Source organism: Cornus florida, unplaced genomic scaffold, assembly GCF_030987335.1.
Source record: "Cornus florida cultivar Cherokee Brave unplaced genomic scaffold, ASM3098733v1 CherokeeBrave_3.0.0_Hap2_Chr05, whole genome shotgun sequence".
In the NCBI taxonomy this organism is placed as follows: Eukaryota; Viridiplantae; Streptophyta; class Magnoliopsida; order Cornales; family Cornaceae; genus Cornus; species Cornus florida.
In genome coordinates, this window is record NW_026775575.1 from 71,102,297 (window position 1) to 71,119,280 (window position 16,984).

General features: G+C 36.8%; 2 pseudogenes; both read right to left on the reverse strand.

Moving 5' to 3' along the window:
- Positions 1–4,404: 4,404 nt before the first annotated feature.
- Positions 4,405–8,461, reverse strand: LOC132309448 (disease resistance protein RUN1-like; annotated as a pseudogene).
- A 128-nt stretch (positions 8,462–8,589) lies between these two features.
- Positions 8,590–10,793, reverse strand: LOC132309450 (hyoscyamine 6-dioxygenase-like; annotated as a pseudogene).
- Positions 10,794–16,984: the final 6,191 nt, after the last annotated feature.

Below are 16,984 nucleotides of genomic sequence, written 5' to 3' on the forward strand. Positions count from 1 at the left end.
CACAGTGGTTCTCTTTCAGTGAGGTATTTAGTTTTTAGCTCCTCACTAATATGGCGTCGCAGGAAAATCATGGCCTTCGCTTTATCTTGTAATGATACATCATTCTCATCTTTGATTGTGTTTCCGAGGCCTATGGCATCTAAATGGATCTGAGCATCTAGAATCTAAGATAAATAATTTTTGCCAGATATGTCTAAGGCCACGAATTTCAACTTTGTTAAATTTGACATTTTCAAAATAACCTTTGGAGTCAGAAATACTATTTTCTTCGATAAAGCAAACCAACCCAACAATATATCAAAACTAATATCACAAAATAGATATATAGTTGGGATAGAAAGAGGGAGAGAAAGTTTCTTCTTCAAATCTCAAATGGATAGAGTTCGTACTAATAACGTGTAATAAATATATATATATATATATATATATATATAGTAATATTCACACAGAGAGAGATGAAAGAACAAAGGAGCTTTTATTTACGTATTTTTGTGAAGTATCTAACAGAGCAATAGTTACACTAGTATTTATAGGCGCAAACAGAAGCTTTCAATGTAAGCTCAAAGTGCAGGCTTCCTCCACACGCCAAGATATAAAGCTTACTTTGGAAGTCATCATTTACTTTATTGTGGACCCCCCCCCCCCCCCCCCCCCCCCCCCACACACACACACACACTCTCTCTCTCTCTCTCTCTATATATATATATATATATATATATATATATATATATATATATATAATAAGGGCTCCTTTATTTCATGTCTAGTGTGATTGTGCCCCGGATGCAATAAACCTCAGTTTGACTTTGATCTCGAACTAATGTTATTTAATTCATGACAAATGAGTCAAACTACAGACTCAACCGTAGAGACCTGGAATTTTATTTTTTTAAAAGATTCCATCACGAAAAAGTCATGATTGTTGCCAAAAACTTTTTGTCATTGATTTTCGAGTTTGTTTCTGGATTTGTCCATTTTGTTCCGAAAGCCTCCAAGTGGGATTCCCTCCTTCTTCGGGGTCGTTCGTTTTAGTCGAGCAAATGAGCCCGGGATGACGGGCATGTGAGTTGTGAGCCTAGGTCGAACCAAGTGCTTAGGAGTTGCAAGGACCAATATGAGATTTGTTAAGGGCCTAGTTGTTCAGTGGGAAATAGGATTGGGACCCTGTGTATAAGAGTGTGATTTTATAAGAGTTGGGGTAAAATGGTAAATAAAGAAGAGTAGAGAGTATAAATACGTGGAGTTGGGGATTAGAAGCAATTGAGCCATTTCGGGTCCCATTTTGGCGAAGGCACAACAGAGAGAGTTGTTCCCTGCATGATTCTTCTACACAATTGTACGGTTTTGGATTTTTGATTGGATCATTTTGGTTTGGTGAAAATGGGTTTTGCATTACGAGGACATCAAGCCTTAATTTGATCCACTTGGAGAGAGTTTTTGAATGAGCTCCAAGAGAGAGTGATTGTCCTCGACCTCCTCTTCCCCGCCTCTACGCGTTGATGGGCGGTGTTCTCTCCAATATGGCGAAGTTGGTTCCGGTGGAATTTCTACCCTTCTTGAGGTGGGGGTCTGTTAAATTTCACCCTATTGTTCTTAAGATTTTATGAGCATGTGGCTGCGTCAAGCATGTTATGGATGTAGCTTATATATGTTATAATGTTTCATATGATAATATACATGGGTTGGGATGTCATAGTTGATGGGTTTTGTGCTTGTATTTAACTAGATTGGTAGACTTGATGGATTTCATGCTTCACATGATTTTAGTGCAGTATATATATTGTTCACATGCCCTAAGTGACTTTTATGTGCTATATGTGATGGGTTCTTGTTTCATATGTTCTTGAAATATCTTGTCCTAAGTGGGTTTGAATGTTTGATATACAAATTCTGTTGTGTCTTTTATTCTAAAGGTTTTGTTTATAATTTCTTACATAAAATTGTAATAGAATGGGACTTGTGTTATATGTGAATATCACTCTTATGCTTGAAATGCAATTTGAAGGATGTAATGTTCAACCATGATTGGTTAATGAAATTGATTGCAAGGTGTTTGATAAAATGCTCATGTGATATTTTTAGCACCTTGAATGAGTACATGATGATGATTATTGAACTTATTTTGCATTAAAAGCATGTCATGGTAGTAGTATGTGGTATAGCATGTTGTGGGTATTCAAATGCATTACTTGGTGCGCTTGTGAAGTACTATAAATATGGTATATGTGACAATAAACTACCTTTTGAAATTGGGTGTTGATTTTTGGGATTGTCTTGGGTAAAAGTAGGGGGGAAAGATTCCTCCGGGTTGGAAATCCCCAAACTTGGCCAAGCGGTTTGTCACCGGAGGGTTAATAGCCTTGGAACCACAACTTACGGTACGGGGCTCTGACATGTATTCAAGTATGTGTTCAAGTACGAGAAAATTAGGATGTGGTGTGATAGCCCAGTGGTGGGGCATGTGGTGCTTGTGGCCAAAGGCCTAAGTTCGAATCCCCACTCCATCAGTTAGTTGTTTTGACTTCCAAAAAAAAAAAAAAAAAAAAAAGCAGTGCGAGAAAATTCCAGTCGGTTTGATTTCGGATATCATTTCCTTGTTCAAGTTGTATAATTTGGATTTGAAATTACAAGTTGGTGGTTATGATTTGTGGCTATCTATTTGCTCATTGTTAATAAATGTGGTGGTTATGACATATGGCTATCTATTTTGCGTTGAAATGCTTATCTTGATAGTATGAGGTTGATATAGTAACTTGATGACATGATAGTTAATTGACGTATATTTGCTCAACATTTATGATATAAATTGCTTAGGAGTCGATGTTACTGACTCATTGAGGCCTTGCATGAAACGTTTAAGTAGAGTTCAGGGAGCATGAGCCTCATTTGCTTTTCATGATTTCATGCTTAGTTGATTCGTCGGACGTAGGTTAAGTTGTTTACCATACATCCTACTGGGTACTATTGTAAGGGACACGCCACGGGCGATACTTAGAGTTCCTACGGACCTTGAAGCATGATCTTGAATTTAAATCCTAAATTGTAATTTGATCTAGTTGCCTTCTTTGGATTATTCCTCAAGGACGTGAAATTCAGAACCATGAATATATGTACTTTTTAACTGATTTGCTTGGAACTAATGTATGTTGTTCATACCATTTTGGTGCCATTATTATTTATTGATGTTTCACCATGATCCGGGGTTGCCTCAGTTTTATCTTAATTCATGTCGTTGCATGTTAATTGTGAGAGTTGTTGACATCAGTGGCACTTTTCCATTTTTTTTAAGGTTATTTCGTGGCCATTAGCTGTCAGCATTGGTAAACATTAAGGTTGCCTTGAGTTGGTGTGTAATTGCATTTACTGATTCAGTGCCTTATTCATGTATATGGTGCATGAGTTACACGTTGTAAAGGCAGGTTGATGGCTGTTTGGGATCAAATTTAAGGGCTGGTTGGAGGGACTGTCTTAGGGGCTGTTTCGTAGCTCGTAGGGGAATTTTAATTGATTGTTTTAGGCATAAAATGAGGCATTTTAAGCGGTGTTTGGTTACTTAAGTTTACTTTCTTTCCCTCTCTTCTGCATCAAGTTCTTTCCATGAATGCTTTGGAAACTTGTTTTACTTCGATTGCAAGTGTTTTTTTATCTTCGGTTTTAAATAAGATCAATTGTTATTGATTCATCTTAAGTGTTTGAAAACCTGAATGGGCAAATTTTAAGTGGGTTTTGAATGGTTGATTTATGCTTGGTTAAGATTGTTTTAAAGCATGTTTGGGAAAACCAAAACTCGTTTTCTTCTCTCTTTTATAAAACCATCCTTTTTTTTTTTTTTCATACATACAAATTGTTGGTACAAAAATTCACTTGGTATCCCTTATGCTCATGAATCCTTTTAAATGATGTTTTGGAATTTGCAATTAAATCATATTTTTTTTCTCTTGCATTTAGACTTTCCTCTCTCTTGTGATGGGTTAGTAAACCAAAGTGGAACCTTGACTATTCATTTCATTCCCATTGTCTAAGAGATGTTTTTAGCACTATGATATTGAAGCGAGGTCGACATATGTGTGGTAGATGTAACACTTGTGATCTCATTAACCATGGGGTTAACTTGGGTTTGGCTTTGCCTTTTGGACTTCAGTGCTGGGTTGGGAGTCTCGTTTCTTTTCTTTTCCTTTCCTTTTCCTTTTCATCTTGTCCTCGTGAACTAGGTCTTTGGAATTCGGGGTGTGACACCAACTAAGAATTGTATTCACTTGAATATTTGGGCAACAATTACACTTGACCCTTACAAAATCACTGTTCAATTAATAGAGATATATATACATACTTGGAAATCATAGAAACGAATTTCTACATAGATGATTACAATGTATATTAAATAATTACAGTAAAAGAAGAAGCTCAATTAATTTCACCATCTGACGGGTCATTTTCTGCTATAAGATCATCATCGTCATTGTCTTCATCACTCACAATGCCTACATTATCATCATCCTCATCATCAATGTCTTCATTGATATCATCATCATCATCAATATCTTCATCATCATCATCATCCTTTACAAGATCATTTAAAAACTTAAATCTCCTGGAATACATTTGTTGAGGAACAACCACCATCTCATATGTAGAAAGAGTGTGCTCCTCATAAGACCAATAATGGCATGGTCCAGCTGTCTCGTCATAACATTTTCTTTTACCTTTCTCCACCGCAATGCTGGGTCCTGCCTCATCATCACAACCGCCGCCACCACCATCATTGTCATCAGATTTTCGTTTTCCCTTGTTCATGTCATATCCGCGCCCTTCTTCATGGACAACCTTACAACTATCATTTCCAGACGACGAGTTGACCTCGTTCAGCACTTCTTCAATGTCCATTTTAGTCTTCTTAGCTTCAATATACACCGGGATGAATCCACACTTCTTCACAATCAACTCACAACCTGTATCTATATCAATTTCCACTTCGTCTCCACTATCCACCTCAAAATCTTGGAGGGGTACATAACCCAATGATAGATGGTCAAGTGGGGTGGGTTCTGCAGGGTAAACTGGAGTGCGAATACAATCAAGAAAAAAATTCTTGGTCACATTAGTAACATAAACAATAAATTCTGATGATCTTTTGCTTCGTATTTCGAAGTCATGTGCTGCAAATATAATGCATAAAACCAATCCTTTCATCATACTCATATCTGGAGGCACTTGAAATGACAACACATTACCCATCCCCTGATTGAACCAGTCAGGAATTTCAGACGAGGGGAATACAATCTCATCGCATTCATTACCGCCATATCTTCCATACCATCTCTGCACAATTAGGAGGATAATGTGTGAGTTACACGCATGCATAGAGTCATAGTTACATATAATATGTATAAATATATGTCAAAGTTAGAGAGAGACCTGTAGGAGATTCTCTGTGAATGGGAACTCAGCTAGTTTGCTGCAATCTGATAGAAGTATCATGGGGGCGTGTGAAAGGTTTGATAGATCAGGCAATCTTTCCAATGATGAATTTGGAGCACAAAAGAAGGTCACACTTGGGGGAAGCGCGGGAAGTGATTGAAGATTTGTACATTGCTCCAACAGGAAGGTTTCAAGGTTTGAAAGCTCGCTGATGCTAGCCGGTAGACTGGAAAAATTGTTGTCACCCAATGCTAAATACTGTAAAGAGGACAGGCTCCCAAAGTCATCTGGAATTGCACCCTCTGATAGATTGCAGCCTTGAAGGGACAATTTCGTTAGAGAGGTTAACCCCATCAACGAAGGTGGCAATAAACTCGTGGAATTAGGGAATTTTTTTGGTGACCCCCATAACGAAAAGAGTGAAAGCAATGATGACTCGGAGGGTGATCCTTTGCATCCACATAGAGACAAATACTGAAGGTTTTTTAAACGCACTATGGAAACTGGTAGTTGTCTTATAGCAGTTCTGCTAGCAAAAAGCGCGGCTAACGATTCAATCTCCCCAATCTCCTCCGGCAAGCTGTCAAAATTCAAGCAGCCAGAGAGCACAAGAACTTCAAGAGATTTCAACCTACTGATGCTCCTTGGGAGATTAGTAAGGCTTGCACAGTCTTTCAGGTTCAGTAACATGAGTTTATCCAACTCTCCAATGGATTCATCAATCGTTTCCAGACTTACGCAATCTACAAGAATCAATTCCTCGAGGTTTGGGAGCATCAAGAAGTTGGTAGTGATTCTAGTCAAGAGATGGGAATGACTTAGATCAAGGATTTTCAACTTTTCAAGAACCTATTGAAGGAAATATTTAGAATGCAGAATTAGTTCAAAGTAAAATATACAGTTCAAACAAAAATGAAAAAGGAAAAATCAACAAGTGTAGTAGTTAATTCAAAGTGTTAATACTACCTTGTTATCCTTCCAAACTTGTCCCAGGTTGCTGTATTGCATGTCAATAACAACTAACTTCCTTTGACAGAAGTTATTTGGTATAGAATTCAGAGGGAATCCATGCCAACATAGCCACCTCAATTTTTTAGAAAGACGTTCATAGCCTCCAATGATGCTTACATTATTCAGTTGCAGCAATCTTAGATTGTGCATCCCAGCAAATGCTTCAGCACTGGAAACAATTTTATTTGGTCCATCCATATTTAAGGCAAGGCCTAAATTTTTGTTTGTTCCCTGATAAAAACAGAGGCATTGGTAAAAATTGAGAAGCGTAAGCGTTTTTGTTTGTGCAAGTGAAAGTTAATTGATATAATAAACACTCCTTGAACTCTTACCCTGCGATATTTTAGAACATCAAGAACATCCTCACAGTGCCACAATCTGCTACGTTGTCCAGGGTCATCAATGGATTCTTGGCAAACAATTTCTCTTCCCATGTCTCTGAGCAGATCGTGCATCATTATTTTGTTATCTTCGTTGATTGTTAAAAGGCACCTACAATTGAGGGCACCAATATTGCTTGTTGCAGAAAGACCACAACCATCTAGTATTTTTGTGACGTAGTCGTTGTCCATTCCAATAAAGAAACATGCAATATTGAGGAATATACTTTTTCCACAATGATGCAATGCATCGAAGCTTATTCTAAGCTGCTCTTGAATTTTGCCGTTAGGAGTTCTTTTCAATTTCTCCAATGCATTTTCCCATTCAGCTATGGTGTTGAACTCTCTCAGATACGAACCCAAAACTTCAAGGGCTAAGGGCAATCCTTTGGAGTAACCTACTACGTCTTTCGAGAGTTGAGCATAACATTCCACAGGATCACTTCTCTCAAAGGCATGCCAACTAAACAGCTCAAGAGATTCATCATCGTTCAATTCCTTAACCATATAATTTTCACTTACATCAACCTGTCCTAGCAAATGCTCATGTCTTGTTGTTATGATGATTCTACTTCCCGGACCAAAGCAATCTTTTCTGTCCCGATCTGAGTGGCAGCTAAACGCAATTAGTTGCTCCAGTTGATCCACATCGTCAAGAACAAGAAGAACCCTTTTACTGCGTAGCCTTTTTTTTATCATCTCAATTCCTTGATCAACACTGCCCACTTCTCCGACTTCTGTCCGTGATATATCCGAAATAAGCTGCTCTTGCAAATGGAGTTGCTTCTTGTGCTGCTTTGAATTCTCTCCAACATTTCTCAGAAAACTTTTGCATTCAAAACTATGGAAGAAATTGTTAAAAACTGCTTTTGCAATGGTTGTTTTACCAATTCCACCCATCCCACATATTCCCACCGTGCGGACATCATTTGTTCCAACACTCAACAGATAACTCATGTATTCCATATGAGTATCTATTCCAACTAGGTGGGTTGGTACATATAAGTATGTGTGATTCAATACACTCAAAATATATTCAACAATTTTCTTGATGAACTCTCCTTCATACCTGTTTATGATGTTTCAACATAAGATCATTATATATATATATATAAACAAAAATCAATAAAAAATTAACATTACCCGTCAGTGTCATCTAAACTCCACCCTGATAATTCCCCGGCCTCCGCCAAAGCTGCCCTCCAACTTGACACCTTGTTTTTCTCCTCCTTTTGATCATGTTTCAGAAATGCGTCCCCAAAGCTTCCGGTTTGTTTCCGAACATCTGATGGTTTGACCTTGTAAAATATGGGCAGTACCCATTGACGAAGTTGCTCTCTGCATTTCATTATTTCCACAAGTTCATCCAGACACCATTCGGAGGTGGCGTAGTTCTTCGAGAAAACAATTATGCGAATATTGGATCCATGCATTGCTTCCAAAAGCTCAGATGAGATTCTTTCGCCTCTCTCCTGCTCATATTTTCCCCTGAATGTAGTGATTCCGGCACCGTTCAGTTTAGAATAGAGGTGATCAGTAAAGTTTTTGCCCGTGTCTTCACCTCTGTAGCTTACGAACACGTCATACCTCCAATTTTTAACTCGTGCAGAGGAGGAAGAAGCTTCATTTCTGCCTAGCATTGAATTTGCCATGGAAAATCAATTTACAAACTAGGCAAGATGAATCAGGTAGGAAAGCCAGAGAACTCAATACTACTTAAATTAAAGGTCAATTGGCACCTAAGTCAACTTATTAAATTCGAAAAATTTAATATAAAATATTATCCCTTGAACAGAAGAAAATTTAACAATACAGCTTGAAAGTGCTTTGCACCTACTTCATTGAAGACTCCGTCATGGATGGACAATTTGCTCATGGAAATGTCCATTTGATACCAAGATAGAGATTTGTTTTATTTTACCGAGAAAAATGATACTCTCTCGGAAGAGTCGAACAAGCCTCTCCCTTGGAAAAATATATTTACAAAGAGACGTTTAACTTGTGTTCCGGACTATACAAGCATACATCTCACTCATACATAAACATAGATATACATATATTAGAAAGATAGAAAGTATTTGGTGAGGAATATATATGTGTATAATTTTAGATCAATATACTACAACCTCTAAAAAATAGTGGATTCTTCGTATACATTATATATAAAACAAAAATATAACCGTTAAGGCATTATAATGATAGAATTTAACTACTATAATAATATTTATCATTATAAATATAATAAATAATTATTGTAAATATTATTTTTATTTTTATTAAAATATCCATAACACATTTAACAGTATTCCATCATCTCAAAAGTAAACATAAAAAATAAAAAGACTAAATATCCACTGGATTGGTTTTACCGTTCTTGTGGTGCTTCTGACTACCGATTCCATCATGTCAAAAGTAAACATAGAAAATGGGCAGATTTTTTTGCTACCCTGCTAACATATCTAACTGAAAATGATCATTTGAGTGAAGGGGCCTTTTCTGAGAAACAAGTAAAGTTTAGTGAATTCTTTAGGACAACCAAACAGTACCTATTAAACACACACAATAGTTCCTATTTACCATTTTCATAAATTTGATTATGCTAAACAAGTATGTGTGTGATCAGATTACCGAGACTTTTGTGTCATTTTTTTTTATCCTTTTTCATTTTTCTATTTTATTGTTGTAAAATAATAGTCCAAAGAAAATTCAAATATATATATATATATTAATATCTCACAATGAATGTAAAGTGGTGGTTTGCATGTACTAACCAGAGCTTTTGCAGGCTCTATAAAGCATTCATGTGTCGGGATGACAAAATAGCCAATACTGATCCGATCCTCTTTTGAATTTGTCACCACCCGATGTTCAACAACTCTGATCTTCTCATTACCAATAATCTATACCAAATAAAATAAATAAAGTTAGAATCATTAGGCAAAACAATAACAACGTACTGAAGAAAATCTCTGAATAACAACATATAACCATTGTGGTACATAAGATTCAATGTTCAATAAGACATGTAATCATAGCTGCAGAAAAATGTCCAATAAATATTGACTTTATGTTTGTGATTAAGTGCAATGTCCAATAAATATTGGTTTATGTTTATGATTCTTCGTATTAGTAATATATAAGTACATTCTAAGTAAAAGAGATGAAGATATACCTAAATTTGAACTTTAACCAGATTACCTAAATTGTTAGCACAAGGGATGAAGATATACCTGTAACTGGAAGCCAATTAAGACCACAAATGCATTAGGATAGGCTCAACACCCATCTATTGCCCATTTTTGCAGACTTGAAGTCCATAGACCCCCACTTGATCTAGAAAGGTTATGAGGTTATTGTCACAGTGTCTATGAGCTCCCAAGGCCAGGCTTGGGTGAGGGCAACGAGGGTGAAGATTAGTTGATAGTAACTCAATCTTGCTCAGGTCCCCTCCAAAGTACCCCTCTTCGAGTCCCCGTCCTTCACATATCAGATCCGAAATCCTCAGGTTCATCTTCCTCACTCCAACTGTATATATCCCGACAACTTCTCTAGTAATTATAAGAGAAAATGAAAACCATAATTTAGTTATCTTAGTAATTAAGTCTTTTGGCAATCTATTACAGCATAGATTTATCATACTACATTATAATTATTACACAAAAATATAATGACTAATGAAACTGCAGTGTTTTACCTGTATCTAGTAGGCTTTTCAAGCCAAAATTGCATACAATCCTCCCAAGCATGACAAGGGTGTGTCAAATTATCCCTCCAATAATGAACCTCCTCATTGGGATAATATAAGTTGCTTGTGTAGAGCCTGCACCTCTTACTGGCATCTGGAGTGAAGACGCTTGACTTGACCTCATCCGGCATGTCAAAGAACTCTCCTTCATCACACTCCGTGTCATGCATTAAACTTCCTGAAACACCGTGGTTGATCACCTCCTCCACATCATTTAAGTGCAACATTTTCATTAGCATCTTATAGCGATTTCTTTTATTAGAACCATCAAATTGAATGTAATATATGTGATATTTGGTGGAAATTAAATTGAATCTGAAAGAATCCGAATTCCTGACTAGCTTTTATTTTTTGCTGTATTGTTTCAGCTCGGTCATTACCCACGGCTTTGCCGAGATCAAATACCGGACCACTGTTTAAGGGAAAATTAAGCTCCCCTGGTCTTTTATCCGGTGGGAATACATAATTTTTTGGTAAGGATTGAACATCTTTACACCAGCTTGAAAGAAGTTTCACCATCCTGCTGATCGAGCTTGATTTCTATTTTTCTTTTTAAGTGAAAATGGACTTAGATAGTTATGAGGAGGGGATTATAGTTGCCGAATCGCATCTTGCAAGCTTGTATACTACAATTAGCCAAACCCAAGCTTCAGAAGTCTGAATCATGTTTATGGGTGGGGGAGTTAGGTTTTTCATTCTCCAGGATAAAGATTGATATACGAAAAGGTGTTAATATAATGAGTATTACTGCAACAAAATCTACCAAGTAATCGAAGAAGTTAAATACAAGGACAAAAACATCTTCACAAGGATCAAAGAAAATTAGATTCCATACAATTCAATTAACTAATGATCAATTGGTGTTCTCTATTGAATTTCGAGTAATCAGTAATATATTTCGCAACCTGTACAAGTGTTTTTCTTGGTCTTAGATGCACATAGACAACGACCTTAACCTTAACGTGTAATCTACAAGTTGGATTTGCTAAAGATTATATATTGCATTGTCCCTTAATATATCCATCAGCAGCACATCACAGATGAAGTGTCGCATAGGTTTGGACTCGTGAAGGATTATCTGAGGCTGCCATTTTTAAGAATCCATCCCTTTCAATGAACATCAAGAATTCCTAGTTTCTAATACAAATTTATTTTCTTTACACATAAAAACTAGCTCATGCTTTAATGAGTCCAAATTTAGCAGGTCCTTTCCTTATTTATAAATGTTATTTTATTTTGGATTTTTGATGTATTTTAATCATTTATTTAAGATCATGATGATGTTAAACTAATTAAATGAAGATCATGGTAATGTGAAAAGGAATAATTTCCTTTCCAAGTCCTCAATGTGGTAGGTATACAAAATTTTCAGGCTAGGATGGAACATTATATCACATACCAGTTTGAAATAAGCACCGCAATCCTCTTGACATTAATCTTCCAAGTGCAGTACGAGTTTTAATAGTTACCGGGTGGGATGAACATGACTTCCAAAAATTGTGGATTATAGGCAGCTAACACAACCACACAAGCTTCACATTTCTATACCATTAGGAAGAATGATTATATATTTTCATTTTCCAAAATAAGTGTCATTGCTTGTTGTAAAGCGGAAATTATACGGGTTGTCTCCGGCCTTTTCCGACACCTCTTGTAGGTTTGACCAACACTTAGCACTTGTCATCTAACCCCCAAAGCTTAAGCTGTTGGAAGTGCTACATACCCACCCTTATATGCCCAAGAACTTCTCCATGTGGGACAAGACCCCTCTAACATTCTCCACAACCAGTCCTCGTTCTAAATGGAAGTTGCGAGTTCCGGTAAAGTATAATATAGAAGTTGGATATGCTAAACATGTCCTTTAATATATCCTCGTCAGGACAACTTCGCAAATCAAGTATAGCATAGGTTTGGTTCTTGAAAGATCGAAGGCTACCCTTTTTTATAAATCTATCCCTTTTAATGCAACATTAGGGATGTGAGATATTTAATTTTATATTGATAAATTTTGGTGTCAAAATGTGTTGAATTGAGTTATAATTTTGTTTTACTTTGAATCTCGATATAGGAAGTTGAACAATGAGCGCATGGATTGTCACACCTGAATCCCAAAGATCCGGTTAATGAGAAAAGAAAGAAAGAAAAAGGAATCTAATTTGAATTTGAAACCAACAACACAACGTGGAAGTAACCTCACACCGTCAACCCTTAGGGGACCCCAAGCCTCACTATGGTTAATGAACCCCATTGGCCCTTCATACAAATCTCATTAAATCGTTTCTAGGTCACGTGAATGAAGAAAGCTTAAAATGAGCTTTACTTTTAAAGTATCGTGCCTTACAAGAATGGAAGAAAGATTGCAACTTAGTAAAACAAGCTACAATTTATCATGAAAATAATTTAATACAAAGGAGGGGGGGGGGGGGGGGGGGGGGGGGGAAGGAACTTACCCCCCCCCCCCAACAGATTAAAACCCCTTAGGGACTGCCCAAACAGCCCCTAAGACGGTCCTTTAAAACAACTTTATTCAAGCTTCAAATAAACAAATTAAAGTCCCTCAAACTCTGTCCAAACAGGCCCTTATCAAGTTATCATACTTCAATTAATCAAACTAAAGTCAATTCCAAGCAGCCCATAAAAGTGTCCGTCCCACTTCACACTTAAAATATTCATTTTAAAGTCCAAGAATCCATCCCAATTTTATTCCAATATCCAATGAACACACAAAAATGATTCAAGGAGAAGTGAATGACTTAGAAACAATATGGGATCATAGGATAGCATCATATAATGATAAAAATATGATCTAAATTAAGGATGAAATGTGGGATAACTTCATTTACATTATAAAATATTTGTAACGATCCGAATCCGAGGGTCCGAATCGTTAACCGGGTCTTTACCCGAACCCGAGGTCAACTAAAAACGTTATCGTCTTTTCCTATATCAATATATAATATATGTGTCATTCTAGGGTTTATAAATAATAATAATAATAATAAATGAAATCATAGCTACAAAATATGTCAAACAGTCCACTAACCTATCAAAACCTGTGGAGGAACGTCATCCGCCACTTCCTTCCCGTGACCTAAAAAATGTTAAAACGATGTGGTGAGCTAAACGCTCAGTAAGAAATGTCTAAGACAAACCTCTTATGACCCCATGAATCCACATAGAGAATAGAAAGTAAGAGAATGGGATCATATCTCGGGAGTTAAGTAAAACCAATGTATCATCAACAAACATACATATCTCAACTAATTACCAAATACACCACGTATGCCAATGATGTGCCATACCATGCAATGTCACTCCCCGTTTCTGAAACCATATCGTTTCAACTTCCCAACCGTTAGTGTAATCCGACCCAAGGCACCTCCAAGGCGCCACGAAAGGGGGATTGGCTAACCATCCACGACCACAAGGCACCTCCAAGGCGTCGCATCCGGCCTGGTTAGCTCAACCACACTAGGGTCTTTCCCTAGTCCCCTCTCTAGACCACACTAACACCACGAACCACTAGGCGTCTCCTAGGCGTCCGGGTTTTCACAAATACTTTCAAAAACTTTTCCCCAAAACAATTTCATTGGTTTTACAAAAATATATTTTTTCCCTTTTCCTTTCCCAATGGATGCATAAATGTTTTATGATTCCAAATGCCAAATTCAACAACTATATTCTATACATTTTACCCATATCAAAATTGTAATATTTCTTATTTTTATTTTTCTGCTAGGCCACAAAGTACTAACTTATTACATTGTTATATCATCTTTTGGCTAATCTTTTTTCTCCCAAAATCGTGACCAAGCTTTCTCTCACTACCAGAACTCTTTATCTCTCTATATCTACATCCTTAAGGCCTTGATTTCTCTCTCATTTTTGAGAGATTTTTGGTGCCGTTTGCAGCAAAACGGAGAGCTCGACAAGATCTTCAAGTTGATGTAAGCAATTTCATCTTTGGCCAACCATAGAATTTTCGAAAATTGGGCTTAGAATTGGGGCTTTTTACATCCATTGAGGTAGGGGTACTCTAATTCATAATTTCTTGGGTTCTATGTGAATTTTTCCCTCTTAATTTGACTATATGCACGTTTAATTCCAATTATTTTGACTATGTGGTTATGGTTGCTTATATACAAAGTGATGGATATATGATATGTGTTAAATGAGTTTGTAAGCTTAATTACCTTTTTGTAGTGAGGAAGCATGCTTAGAAACGACAAGTTGTATATTTTGTGAATTCCTATTGCCATGAAACCTTGATGTTATAATTGTAGAAATAAATGTTTAGAAATTTTCTTTATAAGATGTGGTTATGATATATGGGTGAAATGTGTGGAAATTTGGTTATTGAACTTAGCATTTGGAATTATGAAGCATTCATGCATCCATTTGGGAACGAAAAGGGAAAAGTGTTTTTTTAGAAAACAAATGAATTTTTTTTTTGGGGAAAGGTTTTTGAGATATGTTTGTGAAAACCCGAACGCTTAGAAGGCGCCTAGTGGTCCGTAGTGTTAGTGTAGTCTAGAGGGGAGTATGGTTGAGCTAACTGGGCTGGATGCGACGCCTTAGAGGTGCCTTGTGGTCATGAATAGTTAGCCAATCCTCCTTTCGTGACGCCTTGGAGGTGCCTTGGGTCGGATTGCACTAACGGTTTGGAAGTTGAACGGAAATGTTTCGAAAATGGGAAGCGACATGAGCATGGCATTGTACTTCATTGGTATACATGGTATATTTGTGGTTATATGTAACGACCCAAATCCACTGGATCCGGATCATTAAACAGGTCCTTGCCTGACCCTAGATCATCCAAGGGTAATATGGTCCTTTCACGTTAAATTTGTATATTAAAGTCCAACAAGGACAAGATAGTCATTTGTCACAATTCTAATGTTTTGAGACTCCGGGGGTACAATAGTCATTTACTTATGTAGCATAATAATTAATGTAAAAATTCGGGGGGCCAAACAGCCATTTCCATAATTAAAATAGAATTAATATATTTTATTTGGGTCATAAAGTAAATTCTCACAACTTTAGATAGGTGGTAAGAAATAATTAGGGCAACTAAATAAAAAAATGTATGGAACAAGAACCGGTCAACGTGTATACATTACACGTCAACTGGTTTGGGACGTGTACAGTGGAAAAGCCCACTGCCAGGATACCGGTCAACGTATGGAAGGCTACACGTCGACTGGTTCAGGTCATCTGGTCGAGTATGGGATTTTACGTTGACTGGTTGGGTTATCTTCACCCAAAGTGCCATTGTCCAAAGAAAACCGAGATACATCAACTTTGATAACCAACCACCTACACCACTACACTCACGTACATATTTAAATACATTTCAACACTTAATACAATAACAACTACCACATTGTTAACACAATTCACAACACGCTACTTAAATACACTAAAGGATTTAGTGTGATTAAAAGTTAATTACATTCCCCCAATGGCCATATACAAAAATGAACCTAAATACATCACATGTTGAAAAATAATACATTTTGAATCAATATTTTACAAAATTAAGCCCAAATACAAAATTTAGCAAAAAGAGACATTTCCCTATTCCAAGCTAAGGCTGGGGTAGATTATCGTCCGTTACTTCTTTTTCGTGTCCTGAAAAATATTAAATATAAAGGGGTGAGCAAATTGCTCAGTAGGTGGTGCCTAAGACACACCTCTTATAACCCCGTGATCCAAATAATGAATAGAACAATAGGGAGCGGGGTCATACTAAGCCGGGGAAAATACAATATCAATATCCAGTTCAAAACAGGTAAATGTCGTGTCATGTTTGCAATGTCATACATGTCACTCCCCATTTTCAGAAAATATCAATCACTTCACAAACTGTTAATATAACCCGCCCTTTGGTGACTCCGCAGCGACACGAGAGAAGGATTGGTTACTGTCCCTAACCTGTAATGTTACCGATTTTTCCTATTTTCTATTTTCGGGAACTTCTCCCACTTTTGTCATTTTAAGAAAAGGGCATAATGGACTTTTCTCACATATATTTATACATCTATATCTATTTATTAGAGTTTGATATTTATGAGGCAAATGAGGCAATGTATGGTTTGAAGGAGGATAATATTATAACTTTGCACAAAGCTAGAGATCAACCAAAAGTTGACACATGGCAAGCCAATGACCAAATGTTGAGATTTTTATCTTACCATCACTGTTCCTCCTCCACCATTTTCGGCACTATGCTCTTTCTCTCAAAACATTCTCTTATCTCTCTATATCTACCTATATTCACTAAATGTCTTCCACCCATTTGATCTTGATTTTGGAAAGGTTTGAGTTAAATTTTGAAAGAGAGTAAGGAGGGAAGTTGGAGAGCTTGGCATGAGCTTCAAATTGAGGCCAATATTACTAAGGTTTGGAGAAATTCGAAATTGTGGTT